Below are 8,928 nucleotides of genomic sequence, written 5' to 3' on the forward strand. Positions count from 1 at the left end.
TGCTCTTTCTGTCAAAAAAATAAATCTTAAAAAAAAAAAAAAAAGAACGCTGAAACAGACTAGTGTCAGAGGACTTGAGGAATGTGGAGAGGAGCTTAGGGGCTCTCAGGTTAGGGCCCAGGCCTGGGCAGATACCCGGGGCTTTTACTTCCAGCTTCCTCTTGGTCACTTCTCCAAACTCCCATCCCCACCCCCAGGGACCTGGGATTCTGACTAGCTATGTGGATGGGATCACTGGGAGCCTGAGTCCAGGGTTCCCAGCTTCCCTTATCCCATGCCAGATGAGCATGGATGTAGCAGATGCGATTATTGATGGAAGATTGAGGTCATGAGACTGCATGAGTACTCAGAGATTTGAAAGACAAGACATTCAGGCAGAGAATGCCAGGTTCCTAGAAGCAAAGGACCATGAAGGATGTCATGAGATCCAAGGGGAGGGAAGAGCCAGGAACCCTCTGCTCAGCATTCTCTTCTGGTCCTAGAGCCACTGACCGTCTTTGCCCCACTCACGGTGGGAGGTAAGGGATCCAGAGACTTTTGCATCAGTCAGGGAGATGGGTGGAGGTCCAGGGGGCAAGAAGTGTCCCCTGGACCAAGAATCCCCTCCTGCCTCTGGAGGAGGAACGTACCTTATCCACACAAACTACAGAGACGATGAGCCAAGAAGGATCTCCAGCAGAGGTTGACTAGAGGAAGAGAACAGCCAACTTGCTCACCTTCAGCGGCCACGACGGAAGCTCTGGGAAGCACGATTTCCATTCCAGAAGTGGCAGAAGAGGATGTTCTGGAACCAGGGGAGCATGCCCAAAAACTAACATCAAAGCGGATGCACCGCTCTCAGGTACTGAGCGGGGGAGGCTGGGACTCTGAGCAGCCTTCTGCCTCTACCTGCCTGGGTGAAGGTGTTTAGTGATCCCTATCCTCACTCCAGAACTTCTACCTCCCCCCAGAGGAAGCAGTTGGCCAAAGGGCTCCAGGAGCCTGACAATCTCTCAGGGGGGGCAACAGCCCAGCTAGACTATCAGACAGTGCCTCTGAGAGGTGCGTTGTCCCCTGAAGCAGCGGCCAGTGCAGCCTGGAGGAGCCCCTCGGCCACAGCCACAATTGTCACTGCAGCCCAGGCAGGAGCTGGGACAGGCAGCTTGGCCTTTGGAGCAAGGGTAATTTGGGCAAGGTGAGCCGTGGCCGCAGGTCAAGTGCGGACCAGTGCACAGGCTGCAGGAGCCGTGTGGACAATTCAAGGGAGGGCAGGCAGGGCAGGGAGGGCAGGAGCAAGTACAGGGTGGGCCAGGGAGGCTTGGACAGGAGGGGCAGGGGGCTGCATAGGAGGGATAAGCAGTGCAGGAGCAGGTGGGTAGAGGACAGCTAGGGCAGGGGCAAAAACAGGCAGAAGGGGGACAGGACAGGCAAGGAGAGGCTGCTGCTGGTGGGCCGTGCCTGGAGGGTGGAGGGGGCTGTTGGTGAGTGGGTTTCTTGTTCCGAGGTCCCAAGCGTAGGCCGAGAGAGAAGTCCATTTAGCTGCAGGAGTGGCCAGGCTGGGGGCTGGGTAAAGGGAAAGGCAGGGGTGAAGTAGGAGGGGTGGACTAAAAGAGGCAGGGGTGGGGGCAGGATTAAAAATCTAAGACTTGGCTGAGCCTTTGCTGATCCTGCTTGGAGCTCAGACCTCCCCAGCCAGCCCTCCCCTTCAAGGCCTGCCCAGGGATGCCCTCCACGGAAAACTCTCTGGCCAGTCCCAGCGCAGAATGCAGAAGGCCTCGAATCTGACACTCTCGCTTTCATGCCTCCAGTCCTTTGTTTCCACTGTTCCTTTTGCTCTGCTCCAATGCTCTTTTTCTCTTCTCTGCCTGGTGAGGTTCTCCCATCTCTGAAGTCTTCCCCTTTATTCAATCAAATTGTTTTTTCTTGAGCTCCGGGCACCCGGGCACCTGACACCTGCCTGGGTAAGGACCCCTGCCCGACGTGCTGTTCTGGCCCAGACGGCCACTGGCCCAACAGCCAGACCAGCTGGTTCCAGCTCCCAGACAGTCCCCAAGGGATTTAGGGAAGCAGCAGCAGCAGCAGCAGCCGCTGCAGCAGGGCTGTCTGAGACACTGAGCCAGGATGTTGGCGGGAGCTGGCAGTGAAGGGAGGATGCTTAGGTTCTGGGGATTTCCAGCCAGGGCAAATCCCAGGTGTGGGGGTGGGGTGCCCTGCTGTCTCTGGAAGACTGTATTATTGAGGACCTACCCGTGTAGCAGGTAGTGAGTAAGACAGCTAAGTTAACTCTTTCACAGAGCTCCTGTGAAAGTGAGGGGTGGGGCAGGGTGGGGACCAAAACCAAACTAGTAAATAAACAAATACAGGAGCTGATTTCAGAGCCTGAGAATAGCTGTGGGAAAGCCACGGTGCCCTGATAACAAGGGGCTCAGAGAGATGGGTTCTTCGGCAGGAGCAACTAGTCAACCCCCAAACTGGCAGGTATGACAGCAGTTAAAAGTTTGGGGGGGAGGAGCGCCTAGGTGGCTCAGTTGTTGGGCCTCTGCTTTCTGGGATCAAGCCCCGAATTGGGCTCCCTGCTTGGCAGAAAGTCTGCTTCTCCCTCTCCCACTCCCCTTGCTTATGTTCCCTCTCTCACTGTCCAATAAATAAATAAAATCTTAAAAAAAAATTTTGGGGAGATACAATCTGTCAAGCCCCAGCAGACCAAGGGGGAGCTATCTGAGGCTGAATGCATCCCAGGTGTCTGGGCTATGGAGAAAAACAAAACTGAGGAGGGGATAAGGAATGTGGGAAGTTGCAGTATCAAATTTGGTGGTCTGTGTTGCCTGGTGGCTCAGTCAGTTAAGCATCTGCCTTTGGCTCAGGTCGTGATCCCAGAGTCCTCTAGGTTAGAGCCCTGTGTTGCATCAAGCTCCCTGCTCAGCGGGGAGTCTCCTTCTCCCTCTTCCCCTCTCCAGACTTGTGATCTCTTTCTCTCTCTGTCAAATAAATAAAATCTTTTAAAAAATTAAATTAAATTAAATTAAGTGGTCAAGGAAAGTGTCACCAAGAAGGGATATTTTAGCAGACTTGAAGGAAATGAGAAAGAGAGCCATGGAAAGATATAGTGGAAGAACATTCAACAGAAGGATGGGGGTGGGGCAGAGGTGGTGACCCTGGTGGGACTGGGGGTAAAGGAGAGTGCTAATGGCATAGGTAGGGAACAGGGCAGGGCCCCCAACACGCAAGGCCCTGGGAACCCCCGCAGGGGCTTGGATCTTACTCCAGTAAAAGGGAAAACCAAGGAGGGTTTTAGGCAAGAAAGTGTGTGGGTCTTCTTGGTCTCACTCCTGACCCCTGATTAAAATGTTCTTCCTGTGTATTTGGTGTAACCACTTTGGAAAACAGTTGGGCATTATCTAATAGAGATTGCCTAGAGGAACACTTTGACTCTAAGGTTTGGTTTGGCTTTTTTTCTTTTTTCAAGATTTTATTTATTTATTTATTTGACACAGAGAGAGTGAGAGTGAGAGCACAAGTAAGCACTGAGGCAAGCAGAAGGGGAGGGAGAAACAGGCTACTCGCTAAGCAGGAAGCCTAATGTGGGGCTTGATACCAGGACTCCAGGATCATGACCTGAGCTGAAGGCAGACGCTTAACTGACTGAGCCACCCAGGTGTCCCAGTTTGGCTTTTCAAGTAAGTTCTACACCCAATGTGGGGCTTGAACTCACGACCCTGAGATCAAGAGTTGTATGATCTACTAATTGAGACAGCAGTGCCCCAGGACTCTTAGTTTTGTTTTGTTTTGTTTTGTTTTTGTTTTTAAGTTTGTTTGTTTGTTTTAAGATTTTATTTATTTATTTGACAGACCGAGATCACAAGCAGGCAGAGAGGCAGGCAGAGAGAGAGGAAGGGAAGCAGGCTCCCTGCTGAGCAGAGAGCCCGATACGGGGCTCGATCCTAGGACTCTGGGATCATGACCTGAGCTGAAAGCAGTGGCTTTAACCCCACTGAGCCACCCAGGCGCCCCAGTTTTTTTTTTTTTTAAGAATTTTTTTTTAAGGTTTTATTTATTCATTTAACAGAGAGGAAGAGTACAAGCAGGGAGAGCAGCAGGCAGAGTAGGAGGGAGAAGCAAGCTCTCCTGAGCCAGGAGCTGGATGTGGGACTTGATCCCAGGATCCTGGGATCATGACCTGAGCTGAAGGCAGATGCTTAACGAATTGAGCCACCCAGGTGTCCCCCAGAACTCTTAGTTTTATAGCCTGGAAGAACTCTTGCATGTACGCCTTGGGAAACACGTGCAAGAATGTTCTTAGCTGGGGGTGCCTGGGTGGCTCAGTGGGTTAAGCCTCTGCCTTCGACTCAGGTCATGATCTCAGGGTCCTGGGATCGAGCCCCACATCGGGCTCTCTGCTGGGGAGTCTGCTTCCCTCTCTCTCTCTGCCTGTCTCTCTGCCTACTTGTGATCTCTGTCAAATAAATAAACAAAATCTTTAAAAAAAATAAAAATGAATGTTCTTAGGCGTGTTAGTTATGATGGGCATACTGAAAACAACTCAAACATCTACCAACAGTAGGATAAAAACATAAATAGTGATATATTTATGCAACTGAGTACTATGCAATAATAAAAAGGGAGTTATGTGCAACAACTTGGATATGTCTCACAAACAGGAAGTTGAACAAAAGAAGACACAAAAGAGTAATACAGTGTCATTCCATTTACATAAACCTCAAAAACAGACAAGATTAAGCAATATTGTTTAGGGATGCATATATAGATGCTAAAACTATAAGGGAAAACAAGGAAGGGACCCCTGGGTGGCTCAGTTGCTAGGCATCTGACTTTGGCTGGGGTCATGGTCTCAGGGTCCTGGGATCAAGCCCCATGCCCCCATGCCAGGCAACCTGATCAGTGGGGAGTCCGCTTGTCCCTCTGCCCTTCTCCCTGCTTTGTTCTCTCTCTCTCTCTCTCAAAAGATAAATAAATAAATAAATAAATAAATAAATAAAATCTTTAAAAAAAATGCAAGGAAATGATTATCACAAAAGTCAGGATAGTGGTTACTTCTTAGGGGAGGAAAGAAATTATGGGAAGAGGGGTGCCTGGGTGGCTCTGTGGGTTGAGCCTCTGCCTTTGGCTCTGGTCATGGTCTCAGGGTCCTGGGATCAAGCCCAGCATCCCATTGGGCTCTCTGCTCAGCAGGGAGCCTGCTTCCCCTCCCCCTCTGCCTGCTTGTGATCTCTCTCTCTCTCTGTGTCAAATAAATAAGTAAAATCTTAAAACAAAATAAAGAAATTATGGGACACAGGGAACTTCTGGAGTGCAGGAAATACTATTTCTTTTTTCTTTTTTTAAGATTTTACTTATTTACCTGGCAGAGAGAGAGAGAGAGAGGGAACACAAGCCTGGGGAGTGGGAGAGGGAGAAGCAGGCTCGCCATGGAGCGGGGAGCCCAATGCAGGACTCGATCCCAGGAATCAAAGGCAGACGCTTACGACTGAGCCACCCAGGCACCCAGGAAATACTATTTCTTGACTTGGATGGCAGTTAAATAGGTATTTGGTTTGTTCCAGTTTATCTGTACCCTGTTCGTAATGTATTTATATATTCTGCCTAGAAAGAGAAAATAAAGTATCACTTTTTTTTTCCTCTTGTCCATGCCACCTCGTTCAGATCAAGATGCAGAAGTTAGATACTTTCTAGCCCATATATCTATCTTTTCCACCAGATCTTAAGCACAGCGACTTTCCCTGTATTTCTGGCACCTATCAATGCCTGGCATGAAGCAGGTGATAAGTGTTTGCTGAACTGGATTGCATTGAATTTCCCAAGACTCCCATCCCATGGAGGGAGGGGCAGCTGCGGAAAAGGAGGAAGCCTGCTGTGGTCAAGTGTGCTCAGGACCGTGGCACCTGGGCAGCTCAGTGGGTTAAAGCCTCTTAACTTCTCTGATTCTCAGCTCCCTCTTCCGTGAAATGATAACATGGGATGATATCTGCCACCTCTCTGGACTGCGGTGTGGGTTAAGGCCCATGCCTAGCACAGTGCCTGGAACACAGTAGGTGCTCAACAAAGGATAGCTTCCCAACCCCCTGGCCCCAGCCCCACATCTTTTCTTCAAAGGAAGCTACTAGATGCGGCAGCCAGATATCAAAGATAGCCCCAGAGAGTGGGACAACATCTTTGGTGAAGGCCCCTGGAGCTCAGGTGGATCTGTAGTCTTGTGGAGAGCTGGCAGACAGGGGGATCCAACTGAAGCTGAACGGATCCCAGGCAGTTGGTGGGAGTTGGCCGGGGAGATAGGACACCAGAGTTCTGGGAGTTTCCATCTCGGGGAAGTCCCAGGTGTGGGTGCGGGGGTGCCAGTTCGGCCCCACCCAACACTCTGGCTCCAGGGGATGTGGGCACAGGGAGGAAAGTGGGTCAGAGTAGGGCTGGAATTTAAACCCATTGGTCCCATTACCTCTTTGCCAGCTCCAGAGGAGGCAGGGCCACAAAGGAGCCTGCTCCCTCCTCCAATGGGCCTTCAATTCCTTATCCTCAGAAAGGAAGAACCTTGGCACCTTGGTGTCTAGCCAAGAGGAACTGGAAGCCCCCCCCAGTGGACAGAGCAGAGAGAACCCTCTAACTCCTGGATTGAGGGTCTGTACAAAACACTGCTACACCCGCCCATATGACCACTGACAGACCCCGGGAGCTCTCCCCTCACATGGACTCCAGACAACTAGACCTAGTCCTCATTCCCGGGAGTGGGACAGGTCAGGGCTGGATCAGGGAGGGGGAAGGGTACATGGCAGAACAGCTTGGAGGAAAAGGCTTTTCTGTCTGGTGAGGCTCCAGCTAGGTAAACACAGGAATCCCTTACCCTGGGGGATCTGCCAGCAACGTGGGGCCTTGTATTCTGTGTATAATCTGAGGCCTAAGCCTGTGGTTTCCTCTTCCCTATCTGTGCCTCTATTTCCCTTTCTGGAGGAGGAAATCAAGGAGTTACTAGGTGTCCCCAGGGCCCCACTTTGGCTTTTAGGAGGTGCTTATCATCTCTCCCTTGTACTGTACCAAAATCCAGGTGGGGAACAAGAGTGGAGGGACCCTCTTCTTTCTCGGGGGAGAGGGTGGCTGGGAGCCAGTATCCTGTTTCAGGCCCTTTGCACATATTCCTTTGTTGCCTTCCTTTCTCTCCACTCGTCAGTTTTTCCTGGAAGCCTTTCCTGATCTCCTCAGCTGGGGGGGAGGTCCCCCTATTACCCCTCTCATTGTGCCTTATGCCTCTGCACACTACTTATTACTTGCAATTTTGAGGATAATTTGGTAAACATCTGACTCCTCCACCAGATTTTGAGCCTGCGGCAGCAGGAACCATCTCTGGGTATTCCCAGGGTCTAGTGCAGTGCTTGGCAAGTGGGTACTTAAAGAAGATTTCTTAAATTAACGAAGGATGCATGTTCAGGGAAGAAACTCCTAGAGTTGCTTAGGCTAGACACTAGTCCCCCAGTCTTGTGTTTCAAAATCAAGGCCTTATTCCTGTCGCTCTGGGCAGCACTGGGGGCCAGGAAGGGCCTTCCACACACAAAGTCATTCACCAGGAAAGCCGACAAACTGGCAAGCGGGAAAAGAGGCCTGGTCAGAGTGGTGGAATTGAGCAAGCACTCGGGACAGGGCTGGCACCAGCCTTGGCACGGGGCAGGTCTGAGGGAGGAGGTGGGAAAAGAGGGGAGGAAGGGAAAAGAGAAGACACGTGTTGTACAAAACATGTTTTCATCACACTCTCCCTGGATGCCCTGGCCTCCAAGCTCCAATGGCACTTCCGTGCCTTAATGATGTCCTTGGGGGCTGTAATGTAGCTCCCCCACCTCCTGCAGACATCTGCCAGCCACCTCTGAGCGAGGCATAGGATGTTCTCCCCAGCACAAGTGTGGGCATGGGATAATTACCCATTCAGTGTCCTCATGCTGGTGGGGAGAGGGGAGGATGACAATGAGAGGTGGGGCAAACAAGAACAGTCAGGGCAGGTGGGTCGCATGTCCTGTCCTCAGGATCTCTCCTTTTGGTCTTTGTGATGAGGGAAGCAAAGGAAGCCTGGTCCTGAGGCTCCCAAGAAATAATTTCTTCAAGTTGCCAGGGTGACCCGGTGGAGCAACCACAAACAGTAAAGGCTTGAAATAGGGATGACAGAAGGGGAGAAGAAATGAACGGAGTTCTCTCCAACCAGCTTTCAGAGTGGGAGGCTCTCTTCCCAAGGCTCCTGCTGAAATCCCTAGACGGAACACTGGTTCCATTGCAAGCCGGAGAGAAGAAGAAACCCAACCCATCACAATGCTCCACTTTCCTGATCCCCAGTCTGCTGGCTTTTTGTTTTGACTTCCAAACAGACCCCAGTCATTGGGTCCCAGGGAGGGGCGGGGGCGGAGGCGCGGCAATCCCGAGGGGAGGGGCCGGCACAGGGCGGGTCTTCCCGGGCATCGCCCCCTGGCTGCAGTCCTTGGCTGGGGACGGAGCAGGCCACCCGAAGGGAGGAGCCACAGTTACCAAAGGCGGATGGATGGACAAACACCACCAGAGACAAAGACAGAGGCAGACAGACAAACCAAAACAAAGAGAAGGGCAGAGATAGATGAGATGGAATTTTAGACCTGCTGACCCTTTCCAGGCCACCCCAAGGGTTTGGTACCTCCCCCCCGCCCCCTTTAGCTTCCTGGTCCCCAGCTGCTACCCCAGCTGCACAGTTCTAGAGCCCTAGCTCTTGGCCTCTGGGACCAGCCTCTGAGCCCCTTTAAGAGGGAGAGGGGGTAAGAGTTGGGAGAGGAGATTCCCAGCAGGAAGAGTGTCATGGGGGTGGTGCCTGGTTCTGTGTCAGGATGCCCGGCCAAGGGCCAGGGAGGGAGCCGTGCCCTTGTCCGGTCATGAGGACAGGAGACTCATTCACTGTAAACCAAGTACAGATGTGCTGGGACAGGGAGGGGG

Source organism: Lontra canadensis, unplaced genomic scaffold (genome assembly GCF_010015895.1).
Source record: "Lontra canadensis isolate GAN:19392208 unplaced genomic scaffold, GSC_riverotter_1.0 scaffold59, whole genome shotgun sequence".
In the NCBI taxonomy this organism is placed as follows: Eukaryota; Metazoa; Chordata; class Mammalia; order Carnivora; family Mustelidae; genus Lontra; species Lontra canadensis.